This window comes from Saccostrea echinata, unplaced genomic scaffold (assembly GCF_033153115.1).
Source record: "Saccostrea echinata isolate AGI-Se365-2 ecotype Australia unplaced genomic scaffold, CSIRO_AGI_Sech_v1 ptg000016l, whole genome shotgun sequence".
Classification (NCBI taxonomy): Eukaryota; Metazoa; Mollusca; class Bivalvia; order Ostreida; family Ostreidae; genus Saccostrea; species Saccostrea echinata.
In genome coordinates this window covers 15,011,579-15,028,855 of record NW_026889765.1, presented here as the reverse complement: position 1 = coordinate 15,028,855, position 17,277 = coordinate 15,011,579, and the positions used below count along the sequence as shown (strand labels likewise).

At 33.5% G+C, this 17,277-nt stretch overlaps 1 protein-coding gene across 3 annotated transcripts in view; it reads right to left on the bottom strand.

Annotated features, from left to right (window-relative positions):
* The window catches only part of LOC133188942 (secretin receptor-like), a 45,936-nt gene extending 33,996 nt beyond the window's left edge, over nt 1–11,940 (bottom strand). For 2 of the 3 annotated variants that reach the window (XM_061324413.1, XM_061324412.1), the window contains exon 1: nt 5,307–5,389. The gene's annotated coding sequence lies outside the window, so the exon portion shown is untranslated. Of the gene's footprint in view, nt 1–5,306; nt 5,390–11,755 lie in introns of those variants that run through there. The other variant, XM_061324414.1, reaches the window with a different exon arrangement.
* Nucleotides 11,941–17,277: the final 5,337 nt, after the last annotated feature.

Genomic DNA, 17,277 nt, shown 5'->3' with positions numbered 1-17,277 from the left:
GCTGATAAATTTCATTTCCTTTCAGAAGCACGAATGTTTCATGATTACATCAAAAAGGAACAGACTATGTATAAGGTTTGCTCAAAGTTTGGCATGAAGTGGAGATTCAACTGTTGTAGGCCCAACACTAACCAAAATTGCCTAGATTTTACTTTAAAATGAATATTGTGACAGTGCATATATTCGTCCTGTACATATTGTCTTCGGCAATAATATGCACCTGCCCTCACTGCTTATATTGTCGTCCATCGACATGTATTGTTACTGGATGAAAATATACATATTGTCGTCCGCGACAATATCTGCATATTCTCACTACACATATTGGCACTTCATGGTAAGGATTACTTCAGGAAGGTTTATCTTTTAGTTTTGTGAATGGAATTTATAAAATATGTGAATCACAAAGACTTATTTCATGAAGCGTGTTATAATAGTTCGAGTTTCTCTTTCTTTATTCATACATGTAAGCACACTAAAAAAGTTGTTCATTTTCAGATTTCATGAGATCAAATGGTCAGTAAAAGACAAATCATTGTTTTTGTGCACAATTTTCGTTTTCAACTCTAAAGAAGCAGCTGCAATGAAATGCCATATCAATATACAAGTTGCATTATGCTTTATGAATAAATTCATAAAAATGCACATAGGGGGCGACCATTTTATTGGGGGGGGGGGCAAATTTTGTCGAGTCTACTTACATGCCTTCGCAGGAAAGAATATTTATTTCTCAGATGACCAAAGTTACCTTACATTCTTCCCGGGAAAAAATTTGCCGCACAGAAATAATCAAGGTCAACTTATTTATTTTCTTCCCAGTGGAGGACAGATGATTTATTTTCAACATTTTCAAGGAGAGATAATTTATTTCCAAAACCAGCCAGCCACCCCCCCCCCTTTCAGAATTAATGGTCTTCCCCTGAAAATCTTTCTTTCTCCCCGACCCCATTAAACATTGGCGACAAATTGTGCCAATGTTCAACATAGTGACATCCCTGTATGCAAGGTATATTTTGTTAATCATTCTCCTGGGACTAAAAAATTGCTGCCGGTGTCAATATGTATGGCGTATAAAACGTTACATTAATATACAAATCTAGTTATATTTGATAAACCTTGTGATTTATATTCAAAATCTTGTTTTCTGATTCATATGTAAAATCTTGTGATTTGAAATGAAATTCTTATTCAAAAACTTGTTATTTATATTTATGGAGTTCCTCATGACACCATCTATGTAGCCTACAGAGACCAGGTTTTCCAACATATTGCTGGAATTCGATAGACACTATTTGTGCTCCTTTATTAATCGACCTGTTTTTATGTTCTTTTAGAACAGGATTTATTTCGGAAAAAAAACTTCTACATGAGAGGAAGAAAACTTCAACTCGACATTCAAATATAACAACGACGTGTTATCAATTAACAATGGTTACTTTCATTCATACGTTGACTCGATATATCCCAGTGAGCTCGAAATGAAAGATACCACAGTGATTGTCACATCTGTTTCATATTTGGATGTTTTACTGACTATAGACGATAAGGGCCAGTAAACAACTATGTTCGACAAACGAGATGACTTCAGCTTTTCAATCGTCAACTTTCCTTATTCATGTAGTAATATTCCACTATCACCTGCATATGGTGTTTACGTCTCCCAACTTATTCGATGCCCTATAACCCATCACTGGGTCGTATTTTGGCTGACGTATATCTACCAATTATTACGCCTTTGTTTTATACTAAATTTGACTGCGGAATATTCCGATTACCTCATCAATACATGTACATAAGGCGGGTGTGACTGGTCGACAGGGGATGCTTACTCCTTCTAGACACCTGATCACACCTCTAGAATCTCCGGGGATCCGTGTTTACAGATTAGTATTATTTACTATTCGCTATCTTCACCTTTTTCATTCAGAAAATACGTGTTAAAATGTCGTTCTTCGTCCTGTAATATATAAGAGTCACCACGAAGCACTCTTATCAGCGTAACGTCATTAACATAAACCTCATAACAATTTGTCAAAAATACTCCACCTCTTCATTTTACACACATACACACAATCTGTTGTACCTTATCCATTATTTTTTTTTTAAAATTCTATACCAATTTACACTTACAACGTAGTTTCCTACCAATTATTTGAGTCAAATTAGTTTGTCGATGTCTTAGAATAGTTTTACTACATGACTCTGCTTTCACAAGCTCTGCAATAGTGAAATGCACATCCCTTTTTAATGACGTTACTAACGGTTATAACAGGAGTTTTACTATTAATCTATTTCCTAGAAGGTCGCCCATCGTCCAATATAGAATTTCTAACTCGGAAAAGTTCCTGTGCAATTTAAATACATATGCACGGCAAACCTCTGATACATTTCCTAATTCCTCCAACATTTTCAGAGTTTGTTACGGAGTTTTCCAGCGTGAAAACACAAACTGTCCCGTGACCGCGATGTAATCCCTCCCATTTTAGTGACTTCCTGTCTTGATTTCTGTTCAACGAGCAATAAACAAGATCTGGAATTGGCATATGAAATGATGTAACCACTTTTGATAAATATAATTAAATTGAATTAAATTAAATTTGATAAATATAATTAAATTGAAATAAATATGAAATGATGTAACCACTTTTGATAAATATAATTAAAAGGTAATATGCCTATTCAAAAACTTGATATTCATATTTGAAACTTGCTTTTTATATTCAAAATCTTGTGATTCATATGCAATATTCTTTAGATTTTTTCTGTGAAATCTGGTTGTCATTTGAATACAATATAAATCATAAGATTATCGAATAAAGCTCACAAGGTCTTGCATATAAATATATGTAACAAAATTTTTTTAATAGAAATATCTATTTTTCGCATTTAAATCAAAGACTATCGCATATCATTCACAAGATTATCTAATATGAATCACAAGTTTCTTGCATATTAATGACAAATTTTCAAATATAAATACAGAATATCGCATATTAAACATAATGTTATCTTCTATAAATCACATTTTTTTTCATAGAGATAACTTTCTTTCAAATATGAACATCCCCTTTTCGCATTTAAATCACAAGATTATAAAAATAACAAATAATGTCATATGAATCATCTGAATCAAGCCTCTGTATATAAATTACAATATGAATATCATCTTTTGGAATATGAATCAAGATTTCGGAAATAAATCACAATAGATATCACTTTTTGAATATAAATTACAATATTGCACATAAAATCCAATTAAGTTTACGAATATTAATAAACAGTTTTCAAATTTGAATATAAATCACAGGATTAATCCAAGATAACACAAGAGAAGTATATTAAAAATGCAAAGTTTTACACGTCATAAGTACCTACCGATGGACGAGAATATATGCAGTGAGGGTAGGTACACATTGTCGACGACATATTTACATAGCGACACAATGTACCGTCACAAATCTCATTAATAAATGTACGTCGAACTCTTCATGAACAGACAGTCGTGATTTTTAAAGCAACTTGACTGCACTAAAACTGCAGATCAAGTTGTTTAATTTCTACTTCTTATTTGGTTATGACAAGCCCAAATCCGATATACTTTAAATGCTAATATGCTCTTAAGTTTGATACCCGAAAATGTTCAAATATGCACAATAATAGAATGCTTTCCTTTTGACTGATAAAAAATTATTGCAAAAATTTCTGTGTACAATTTTTACAATTTATCTATAGAACAAGATAGACAGAGGGGGTCGACGAAATGCGTTTATCTATAGTAGTTATATACCGACCTGGTCGTGATACTCCGTAAAATTGGTTCAAGAAAAAAACTTTAAACCCAATTTCTGCCTTCCAGTAGATACTTGAATAACGCGGAAACAATCAAGTTAAATATATTCAAAATAGAAAGTTGCATTAAACGTCAAGTATCAATTTTGCAATAAAAGTGTACGGATTTAGTTTCCTCAATAAAAATATCACTATCAGTTGACACAATTATATCTCAAACGAATAATCTACAATTATATTTCCCTCAGATAACATTACAACATTAGACTATCTACCGAGTACGATATAGCGGGTATGTAGAGAGGGACCCAGTGACAGAGGTTGTTTAAATACGTTTAACTTTGCTGGCTAAATAGAAAAATGATACATCTTATATATAGGCTGTCAGAGATTTAATTCTTTGCTTAATTTAAAACTGTCGAAATCTCTACACCAAAGTTTTGGATCAGTAATATTTTTACTATAAAAAGAAACGCTTTAAGATATTTTTGAAACAAAAATAAATTCATTACTTATTTGTTGAAAGTAAAGCTGATATATTATGGAATTCATTATTTTAAGAATGAGGAATGGACCAGTCCCCACCATAATGGTGCCCATTTATCATACAATTTCTTGCTTAGAGAAAGAGGAACCCTTCTTAGATTCCCCGCACCCCCTATCCAGACACCTAAAGAAGGCCATGCCACTGTGTCCTGGAAGCAAAATGGAAGAATCGATTTGACTACCCCTCTTTATTAAAAATATAACCAATGAAATATGGAGATAACGGACAGTATTCAAGCTCAAGTCCATTAAAACAATACATAGCAAACACGGAAGGGAAGTTGACGATTGAAAAGTTAAGGTCATCATGTTTATCTTAAAGGTTTGTTGTTAGATTACCATTAACGTCTTTTTCTAATAAAATATCCAAATATGAAACAGATGTGTCAGACTTTGTGGTATCTTTAATTTCAAGCTCACTGGGATGTATTGTGTCGACATTTGAATGGAAGTAACTATAATTAATTGATAATACGTCGTCGATATATCTAAATGTCGAGTTGAAGTCCACAGCAAGAGATTTCTTTTTCTCATGTATAAGATTTTGAATAAATTCTGCTTCATATGAATAGGTGTGCTTACAACGGGGCGCAATTGGTACCCACGGGAATTCCAACAGATTGCTAGAAGACCTGGTCTCCAAAAACCACATAGATATTGTCAATCAGAAACTCAAGCATCTTTTTAATATCAACTTCAGAGTACTTGTGTGTACAATCAGAATGTTATTTAACAAAATTTTGGAAATGACCAATGACAAGGTACCATGACAAACTAAGGCAAGTAAATTTACGAGTTCCATTTTTATTGAAAAAGCAGTTGTCAATGATGTTAAAAAGCCTGGACTTTAATTTATCGCGGGGAATGGTTGCATACAGAGTTGAAAAGTCGTAAGTTTTTATGTTATTGATTTTGACGAAATTTTGTGAAAACATTCCATGATTAGGGGCAATTGATTGACAAATACTTACAGTTTTATTAATTTTGATCCAGAAATACTCTTTCTTCCGTCATCCCATAAAACAAATTGAACTATGAAAATTCCAAAGATCAATACATCAACTTGTTCATTAATTCCATTCTTTAGCTTTCCCACATAGACGTATAACAAGATCCTTCCTTTATAATTTTACTCACACAAAAACAGAACACTATAAAAACAATTACATCGTTCAAACACCAGCCAGACCTTGTCAATTAGCGGATGCAGGACTGAAGTATTGGAATGCTACCAGGGTTGAATACTTCTTTTCTATTCTGCGGTGTCTCTCAAAAGGGGACAGAGTATAAGGACATTGTTAAACCAACAGTAGTTGTAGAGGGTTAATATTTGACTTTCATCACAAACAAAAACAGACAAGCCCTCGTCAGCAATTGTCGGTGGAAAATCGAACTACTAACACATGTGTATAGTAGTAAAGAGGGCTTTTTAAATTGCTTTTATCAAACATGAAAAATGTTTTTCGAGTATTAACTTGTTAATAGAAAATATTTTCACCGCTTTTCTCAGGATTGAAGGGTTTCATTGCATCAATAATAGATAGTTTGGGGGTATTTGTATGTATTTGGGGTTGTTCTTTCTATTGAGTACATGTAGGTTAGACGTTGTTTTCGAGGGTACACACAGTTCACCTGAGAGATTTTTTTAAAATGAACATGTGCACTCGTTTAACTTGATTAATATGTACATTGTATATAGACGATAAAAGGGGTGAATTGCAAAGAGAATTTTACTGAGGCTCTACTTGAAGTAAAATGGACCACAGAAAAGGTACAATCATGTTACACTTCGTAAAAGGTATTTATTGTTAATATTCTAATCGTCGACCTCTTATAAGCTAATGTAAACAAAAACGTTTAAAATGTCTTTTATGAAATGTGAAAATAAAGAACAATGGTCATTCTTAAACAATTATTCAAATTATGAGCAGGAGCAGAGCCAACACGGACCTCTGAAATAAGAGGTGGGATCAAGCGCCATGGAGGAGTACATGTAAGCATCCCCTGTTGACCGGTCACTCCCGTCAGGTGCTCCTTGTCATGATCGGGTAAATGGCAAAATCTATCGACAATTCATTGTGAAAACAATGGCGGAAAATTCGTGTATATATATATATATATATATATATATATATATATATATATATATATATATATATATATATATATATATATATAAATAAAGGGGGTTAATTCTCAATGGATTTACTTTTGCACAAAACGTTTTTTGTCTGAATCCCAGAGAGATTTCCTAAAATTATTATCTTTCTGTGGTGTTGTACTTCCAACAAGTTATATAATCTTCCAACTTCTGGCATTTTAATTTACATTAATGGACGCTTTAGAAGAACAGACAACAGTGAATCCTATGTAATTATTACATAATACGGCAATAAACCCCTGATCGCCTGCAATATAAATGTGCTTTGCATCTTCTGGTATGTAAACTTTTTTGGCCAGATTCTCCATTTGTCACAGGTTGTCCCAAATTTCAGCATTTAAAACTGATTTTTACTCCTTGCATTTTTTTCCTTCTCCTTTTGCTATTTAATTTTTCATTGATTTCTTAAAATATATTTTGCTTTGTTTCTCATTTTATATAGACGTCTTGACGAGTTAATGCTTCCTAATTACATATTACTTAGATATAATTTGGATTGAGGGTGAAAAGAAACATTTGAATGGAAACTATCAAACTTGCAGTCAATCTGATACAGCGTTTAAATTCACTATGCGAAATTGACATCTGCCGTAAAATTGTTTGAATTTCAATCTGAGTTACTGGATGGTAAATGACTGCAATGTTTGTAAATAATTCCTCTCTATATTTAGGCTAGCAAGCCAATTACAACCTTGTTCCGAGGTAATAAATCGGGATTTAAGGGTCTTACCGGATTCCTTCTGTTTGATTGTAGCTCATATTTCTACCTGGCCTTGAAGGAAATGACGGGTGGGCCCTAAAATCTGAATTGTTTATTGGCAATAAATGAAGTGTCAAACTTTTCATTGTGTCGACAAACTACGACGATTAATTACTGACATCTAATAAACTTTTTTCTATAAAAATAGTGACCCCTAATTTACCCCTCGCTATTGATAGATATAATTGATTTTATTTACTGCGGTATTCATTTCTTTTTTCAATTAAGATATAAGATATCATCACTTATGGTGATTCATAAATTTAAATAGACAATGCATTTGAGCATTTGTTTGATTTCCCACATGGAATATTTGACAAAAAGATTTCTATATACAGCAGATTCAAAGCAAAATTTGGAAAGGTACACTTTACCATAATTTATAGGCAATAATGCATTTTATTTATCATCGGCTTCTTTGAAATCAGATTGATCAGTAAAGGTAGAAATTATTATTAAACAGATAGCTAAGATGAGCATTAACTAGGCCCGATAATTTGACTTTCAGAAATATTTGTCTAAACCAGGTAGCCAGGTCATGGATTTTTTCGTGTATTTTTTCATTTCCTTATTCCAGATGTCTTGTGTATATGTTGGTTAAGAGTTTACTTCACTTTTCTTCAGTATACATCCTTCATACATAGTTCATTTTCTGATATACCATGATAGTGCAAAGTTTGAATCCTCCCACATCATGTCAACTTTGCAAATTTTATGCGCAATTCGTCACTTTCAAATAAATTCGCGAATATTAATTTTCGCGACTGAGAAAATATTCCATGTAATTAACAATTAGGTAATTTATAAGAAGCGATTTTTTAAAGGTGGGGTCTAAAACCCCAATCTTCTATAAAATGGCTATTTAAAATGCACGATGTTTGGGTAGTTTCATAATTCAAAATTTTCTTAGTAATGAGATTTAAATTATTTGTTAGATAGTCTTGCAATGGGTTTTGCTTGCTAAGGTGTCAAATGATTATAAGCAAACACCTCAACTGACTGATATAACAGTATATTTTATGAATGTACATGTATATTCATCAAATCAAATGAACACCACCGAATCCGAACGATTAGATTAATAATATGGAAATTCGTTTTTTACTTTTGTTTGTTTTTACAACCTTTAGAAACTATACATTTAAACATTAAAAATAAGCTTGGCAGTATTTTAAATTAAAGATTTTTTTCTAAATGCATAAATATTTTTATTGACTCAACAGCAAGTAATTCAAAAGTTATTTTTCATTCTTGGACTGATTTGAGGAACAATTTGTATCGATGTGCTTACGTCAATCCTATACTTAAAGAATAACGATCTGTGTTGCATTCAGTGACACATACTAACAAGCCGTTGGTTGGGAACATATAATGTAAATACAGCATGAATGAAAACATTCATTGGACTAAGATATGAAAATATAGGTTGAATTCAGCTGTAAACCCTGAATCATAAAACTTTAAAAATTTCACAAACTGAAGTCAAATTTCTATAAATTCAATTAAAATCTACACTGTGTATTTGTGAATTCGTGACTTGTGTTTTTTCTTCTTTTTAAGAGAAATATTTAGTCAAATTTCAAACATCTAAGAGAAGAATTGTCGTATTGGATGACAGTAATGCATTTTTAAAAAGTAGTTTTAGTGGGTTTCTTTTAAACACCTATGTGGTGCCAACTGTTTTATATCAAACCATGCTCAGAGGTTTATGTCATTTAGAATTTTTTTTGCGAGGGCATACACTTCTCCTTTTAGACTATGATTTTGATACAAGGAACATATGAATTAAAATATGTTCCTATATAGTATAACAATACAAAGTATACAATTAAAAACTACATAGTGGACTACTAAGGTAGAGAATAACTTCTGTACTTCCTTAAGACTACATACAAAGGTGATATATTAATTTAAAGTCTGCAAAATCAGAAGTACTGCTATTTTCATAAAAATTGAATCGGCATTGAGCTCAAATTGTGGCAACAAGGACTTTACATGCAGAAACTTGTACCCGTTGTTGTTATGAAAGTTCAAACAGACAAACAACCGGTTATTTATCTAAATGAACAGATAGATAGACATACCTCAGATTAAGCTTTATAAAGCAAGCACCATTAAACGTTTTCAATCCTAACAAAAAATACTATAGTAAACTATAGTTTACTATAGTTTACTGTAGCTAACTATAGTAAATCAAAGTGTTTTTAAGTTATCACTATAGTTAACTATAGTATTCAACGTGTCAAAATTATCACTATAGTTTACTATCGTATTATTTTGGTAAGGGAAATGCTTAAACATACATATATACACGTGTATGAATGCATTGCAGTATTCGATACATGTATGTCTCATCAATAAACTTTAGGATGTTTTTTTTCTGTTAAACATTACGTTTACAGTACTAGGTATATGAGACTTTTCTTGTCATATTTATCAGTGAAAAACTGACCTACAAGGTTACCGCAAAGTGGAGCATTCCCTTGCAAAAGAGCACATCGTTTTTCGTTTATACACACACACGCAATCACTCACTCACTAACAATAGGCTAGCAACGGTTTTAGAGGGGATAACCTCCCTTTAAAAAATCTGACAAGACGTACGTAAACTGTCCAAACTCCAAATACAATTTCATGAGAGGGGGGATGTAATATAGGCTTTTCTCTAACTTTTAATTATATAAGTATTTTTTTTCCAAACGCTGGAATTAACCAGTACTAGACCTCACAGCAACAAAAAGTGTGTGTGGGAGGGGCAACCAGCATTTAAATGAAAATGTACACATTAAAACTATAACAAGGACGAAATCCCCACCCGCATTCTGCGGGCCTGAACACACACTCAATCGCGTTACTTTATCTCCTTCAACTTTGCTGCAAGGAGATAAATCCCATGGTAATTTTTAATTAATAATTATTTCAAAACTTAACAGGAATTGCTGCTGATTCTGCGAAGGGTATTCCTTTTTGTATATTTTCCATGACTTTTGAGCTAGAACATTTTTTTACAGATAAAAACATTACATTTTTTATCAAATGTTAAAAACTCATTGGTTAAATCATGATATCGACTGTGGACGTTATGAAATCTCTGAGTGCGGGATGACAACATCTAGATGCTGGCTATGATTAAGGGCTGGGATTAAATTCTGACATTTTGTCATTAGCGTGTAGAAGTTAATACTCTGCATTACACTATTTCTGCAGCTGCCTGAATAAGATCAAACAATCATACCAAGAAAATCATATCGTGCTGCAAAGGTAATATAAGACTCAAGACATGGACAAACCATAGATAACTAACAAAAAAGACAAAATCAACACAAGGGAGACATTTAAAAGTACATGGTATATGTTATGAGCAATTACGTATATATTTATTTCGGTGTAAATCACGCTAGTCTTCTAATATTACCCCCATGTCGACAAAAACATTCACTCCACTGACTGAAAATAGAACTAGATTTACAAAGCTCTTTCAGTCGAAAGGCCAGAACAAAGAAATGGGTTTAATAAAACATGTGTTAAATCTTCCGGGGTCTTCCTACTTACAACGATTGCTCGTTTCTAGGTAAGATTTTAAGGTACGGATTTGGTAGACAAATTCATTTGTTACAACAATCGACCACAAGTCTTTGCTTGATTTATTTCAAACAATTTATTTTTACTTAGGAAAATAATTTTTCAAAGTGCGGATGTCTTGATTTAAAATAAATAAAAGATTTTCTTTTGATAAAAAATTCAAGGTCACGCATTTAACACGACTAGTCATTTTAAATGCTTATTCCTCCTCTAGATATTTATTTTTCTTTTGATGCCTATTATATAGTTGATATCGTTTACTAAGTGACCTACCATCCTGAGTACTCTACGGGGTATATCGAGAAGGTAAGAAAAAAATGCAAAAGAGCAGCACAGACTGTTTAAACACCAAAATTACAAGATACAATGTACAGAGTAAATGATAAAAGTGTATTTTGCGTTTGCTTTATACGTTATAATCAAACAAATCGGTAAATGATAATGCTGTATTTTGCGCTGCCTGGAGTGAGAACAAAAATGCCTCCATGTGATGTAACATAACCGTGGGTCCTTATAAACAACTAAAGATATACAGAGCTGTACATGTTTATATCTCATTAATTAGATGTACAGTAATTTTGAGTTTTGTCGTATTCTCTTTATGACGGAAATGAAAACAGATAAATGTGAAATTTACCGACATCCTATACACTCTACTAGTCGACAAATATATTCATTGCTACTGCAGTATATAGGCTTGCATAGGGATACAAGTTGTATAGAACATTACTTTTATGAAAATCTTGCAAAAATCAGTAATTCAAATGGCAGAAAATGATATTAACCAATGTTTGCAAAGCTTCTGATGACAAATTCATGTTGAAATATTTCACACCACTGTAGGTGATTTTAAAATTCGAACAAAAAAATCAAGAATGAATGATATAATGAAACGAAAGATAATTTCCGTAACTTACTTGGAAGAAATGCTATATTCTCGACAGAATTAATTCACCATCACAGCTAACTCGGACTCGGCGCTAATTCTATCAATCCTGGATGCTTGGAAGTCCTTGAGAATATTCCATCGTTTATTAGAAGACAGACAAATCGTGAGTGGTCTCGATATCCCTCGATTTATTTATCCTTGTATAACGAGTTATCTCGGGGGCTTGCACCATATGTTGAGGATCACCCGCTCGCTTCTCAGAGAAAAGAGTAAGAGGGAGAAAAAAAAATCTGCGACACTAACGATTGTATCTTCTCAAGACCCCACTGTCCGATATTTCATTGTTGAGGTAATGTTTGAATTATTTGCTCTTCTCACACAAGACAATAGGAATCTATATGGTATACTGCACGATATCAGGTGAAGGCGATCCTCCTCCTATTCTCATGTAACCTTTGCTATTTTTACAGAGGAATCCCGGAGATCTAGAGCAAGCACCACCACTAAGTATTGACCCCGAGTACAAGCATTCCACCCCCAGACCGTGTACCTCTTCTATCCCAGGAATAATTTGCTCTGTCATTATTGAATTCAATAAATGCAGATATTTTTGGGTTCACTATTGTTCAAGTTTAAATACAAAATGTTTGAATGGTTGAAGGCAAAAGTAAACGCTTTAGTGCGAAATTCAAAGAAAAGCATTTAAATAGAATATGGATAAGTATTTGCTAGACAATTTCGATTTTCTCTTTTTTAAAGCACAGTGGTGGCAAAACGACTTTCACACGGTTACCAATTTGACAGTATTGATTATATCTTCATCAAATTCTTTGCAAGTTTTCTCAACAACTAAAATGATTTTAAACAGATTTTCCTTATATTCTTAAGTTTTTGACTAACGGTGACCGGTATTACTTATAATCCCGAAAAAATTATGATTATCCCTCACTTAAATAAATCACAATTCTTAGTCTTCAGACTATAGTCCATGATACTTGGCCATTACTTTTAAATGGTTGTTCCTAGTGATTTCATTTTCAAAGGTGTATCCAAATATTTCCCCTGTGTACCTACAATTTTGACCCTTTGACCTTGAACTTGGAGTTTGACCTTCTTTTGAAAAACTTTAACCTTGGCGATAACTTTTGAACGGTTGGTGCTATGGCATCATATTTCACCTGTATATTTCTTGTGACAAGACCTTCCGTTATGTACCAACAGCTTTGACCTTTTATCCTTGACCTTGGAGTTTAACCTAATTTTGAAAAAATAAACATTTGCACGGTTGATGCTAGGGCTTTCATATTTCACAGGTGTATTCCTTGTGACAAGACCTTTCTTTTGGTACCAACAATTTTGATCTCTATACCTTGACCTTGGAGTATAACTTGAATTTGAGAAATTTTTACCTTTGCCAGATACGGGGTCATCAGTGTTTCACAAACACATCTTGTTATTTTCTTTATTGTAAGAATAATGATAAAGTATTTATTTTACACCATGAGAAAAAAAGTACGAATACTAAGACCTTGAGATAATCTTGTTTACGGACCCAAATGTGAAATATCAAAATAATATTGTTGATTCTATGTACAACAGACGTGTATTTCAATGACCAATGTAACCATTTCTCAATTCTAACCCCCTTTCTTTATACTCTTTTACCTGTTATTTCTTTGTTTCCCTGTACTTTAATAGTTTACATTTGGTTTTCTTTTTGTTTGTTTGTTTTTTGTTTTTTGTTTTGTTTTGTTTTTTTTTTTTGCTTCTTTGTTTGGTTGTTTGCATGTTTGTTTCTTTGTTTTTGTACATTATGTGTCTTAAAACTCATTTTCTTTATGTTGAAGAGAACAGTCTAAGATGGTACAACTTGTGTGTCCAATTACGTTTAAATAAAAAATGATTGAATCAATCATCAATCAGCGGGGTTTTTTTTAAATTTGGAATCTATTAGTATTATCTCCCTGGCTATACGCCTATATAAAGCTCTTCATACTATTTCACTTCTTCTCTATAGAGTATCATTGGACTGGATTAAGCACTAAAGATAAATGAAAATCGAAATCCAGTTTTATTCAAAAGAAATCCGCAAACTATTCTCATGGACAGAGAGCTAATAACAAGTCGAAGTATAGGTAAAAGTCTCCAAAACGGCTTTGTGCATGTCGATCCTATAATTTACGACACTAACTATTAATATTCAGGTGCAAATCTGTTTACTCATATGCAAAAGCAAATAATGTGTGCTAAATGGTTCATCTATGGTTTTTTTGATGGAGAAAGCTTTCTAGTAAGCCTTTTATAGACGAAAAAGACCAGTCTCCTTCTTAATTCTAAACTTCTCAAACCATTTTTTATCATTTATCTTAAAAAGAATAACATCTCTAACTAAATGCTTCATTGTGGTTTTCTTTTAATTTTACACTCAATCCCTTAGCTTATTAATGCATATGCACGTATGGGATTTCACACTGTATGGAGTATGCCTTAGGAGAATCTAAACTAGCCAGTCAACAGCAGGCTAATTTGAAACTTTTTCCCAAATTGTAAAATGTGTTATGTGGTGGGAGTCGACTGCTAGAATTCTAGCATCATGCCTCTCCAAAAATGTTTTTCCATCAATCCTAATTAATTAATTTGCCACTTTCTAAAAATTTCAAATTTCTATTGATTTTGTTTTCGAGCTACCAGTATATACGCAAGTGGTAGATTGTGTTTTCGTTGCATCGTGCAGACATGTACAGATTTAAGTTTTTAAATTTTAAAATACTGAATTTTATGCATTAATCAACAATAAGAAATGAATTCTTCCGAATAAATAATGGTTATATATGTTTATCCAAAACAGTGGTTCTTTAAAAGTTGCCTCTAGATTTTTACCAATTGTTATTTATCTCCACTTGAAAGAGGGCGTGTTGTAAAGACGAATAATTACCCGCGTAGAATAATGACCGGGAATTATTTTTCGGCGTCGAAAAATGACCCCCGGTCATTATTCGACGTTCAAAAAATGTCCCTTTTGCCTGTAGAAAAAGTGGCATCACCCTTAAAATCTGCATTGCGAAAAAATGCTAAATAAATAATACAACTAGTTAACTTATCTATCTGCAAAAGACTCTCTCTCTCTCTCTCTCTCTCTCTCTCTCTCTCTCTCTCTCTCTCTCTCTCTCTCTCTCTCTGTGTGTGTGTGTGTGTGTGTGTGTGAATCCCTGTCTTTCTCTCTTCACGACTTTAGTAAAATATTCCCCCAAACGACCTATCGGCGACAAAAAGTGCAAATGTTCACAGTCCATATTGTCGCCGACGACAGAATGTGCCGATGCAAAACTGTACATATTTTCATCCATTATGCAGGAGGAAGCAAAGGCTCGTTTCGGCACATTTTATCTGCCCGACAGTATGTACCGATGGACGACAAATGTTCAGTGAGGTATGTATATATTGACGCTGACGACAATATGTACCGATGGACGACGAATGTGCAGTGAGGTATAAAGCCTTCTGGGCTTTCGTAGAGGTATGTATATATTGACGTTGACGACAATATGTACAGAACAACAATATGTACCATCACAATGGTACATATTTTTTCAAAGCAGAAGGCAAGTGCATTGTGTGCTTGAATCTTTAAGAATTCACTGTGAAGTGGAATAATTTAAAGGTGTCCTAATTCCATAGGAATTTTAATGTTTAATAATAAAAAAAAACTTGATGAGGAAAGACGACAACGTTGAATTGTAGGAATCCAATAGAACTAGGTGTGACCTATGATAATGAACTTGAACAGCGCTAGCAATTTCAGTGAGTACAACTTAATCAATATTCATTAAGAAAAGACCAAGGAATTAATGATACATGAAAAGCAAAGTTAAACCAATAATTTTACCGATTCTTGGTTTTCGCAAATGATCTCGATGATCTGTCTTGTTGAAAACATGGATTAGAAAGCTATAATGATATAATAAATAGAGGTATCAGCGGATTCTTATTTCATTAAAACGATGACGAATGAATACTTAATGTGCTTTTTTTCTATAACTACAAATTAAGGAGACATCGACAAACAGAATATTTTCTTTTGATCACATTTTGATGCTAGAAGTTTTATTTCGAACTGCAGTGTATATTTGCTTGCATGCAGAAGAACAACCTTTCGAGCTAGGTCTCAATTCCAGACGGTGTAAATATATGCTTAATATTTTAAAAGTCATACCTCTTAAGATCAATAATTTCAATATTACAAAATATTACTAGGACTGAGGTTAAAGGTCAGGATAAAATTCACTATATGTTATAAACCCTACAGGGATTAAAAGCTACCAAGTCCGTTTAAGAAGCAATATGTCTCCAAATTCTTATCATTATGATTCAAAAATATCGACTTAAACAGGTGGACAGATAGGCTGGAAATAGACTTTAACAGGTGGACAGATAGACTGGAGACAGGCTTTAACAGGTGGGCAGACAAACTTTAACAAGTGGACAGACAGACTGGAGACAGACTTAAACAGGTGGACAGAAAGACTAGAGAGAGACTTTAACAGGTAGAAAGACAGACTTTTACAGGTGGACAGACAGACTTTTACAGGTGGACAGACAGACTTTTACAGGTGGACAGATAGACTGGAGACGAACTTTAACAAGTGGAAAGAGAGACAGGATAGAGACTTTAACAGGTAGACAGATAGACTGGAGACAGATTTGAACAAGTAGACGGTCAGAATGGAGACGACTTCAACAGGTAGATGGTCAGACTGGAGATAGGCTTTAACAGGTAGACAGATAGACTGGAGACAAACTTAAACAAATGGACAGAGAGACTGGAGACAGACTTCAACAGTTGGACAGATAGACTGGGGCCAGGCTTTAACAGGTAGACAGATAGACTGGAGACAAACTTAAACAAATGGACAGATAGACTGGAGACAGACTTTAAGACTTGGACAGATTGACTGGAGACAGACTTTAAGACGTGGACAGATTGACCGGAGACAGACTTTAACAGGGGGCAGGAGAAGGATTTTAACAGGTGGACAGATAGACTGGAGATAGAGACGTGATCCCTTACTTCTCGGGCCTTCCCGACAAGCGGAAAAACGCAGGGCCACACCCGCCGTGCTATATAATGCCAAAGAATAAAAAGGCTGTAAAACTGACGGATAAACCAAACGAATGAATCTGGCAAAAAGTGAACAGATCAGAGTTTGTTTTAAAAGTAAAGAGAGCGTGTTCCCCGGCGAGTATTTTATGCTCAAAGGGTAATTATGATCCCGGTTATAAATGTACTTTCTTACTATTTCCCTGACACCTTCGTTTATCCGTAATCCTGTCCTTTGACCAATGAACCCCAACATGATCAAGGTATATCCCTGATTTTGTGTATTCATGATTTTAGGGTTTTTTGGCTCAGTCCCCATCCAATAATAACAGGGGGTCTGGACCAAAGCTCTTTTAATGTAAAGTTTCCAGTTTTATTGCTTCACTGTAATTCTTAAAAATCTTAGTTTTAAGAGCTGTTCTCTGTAATCACTGAAACTTCTTTGCCACGCA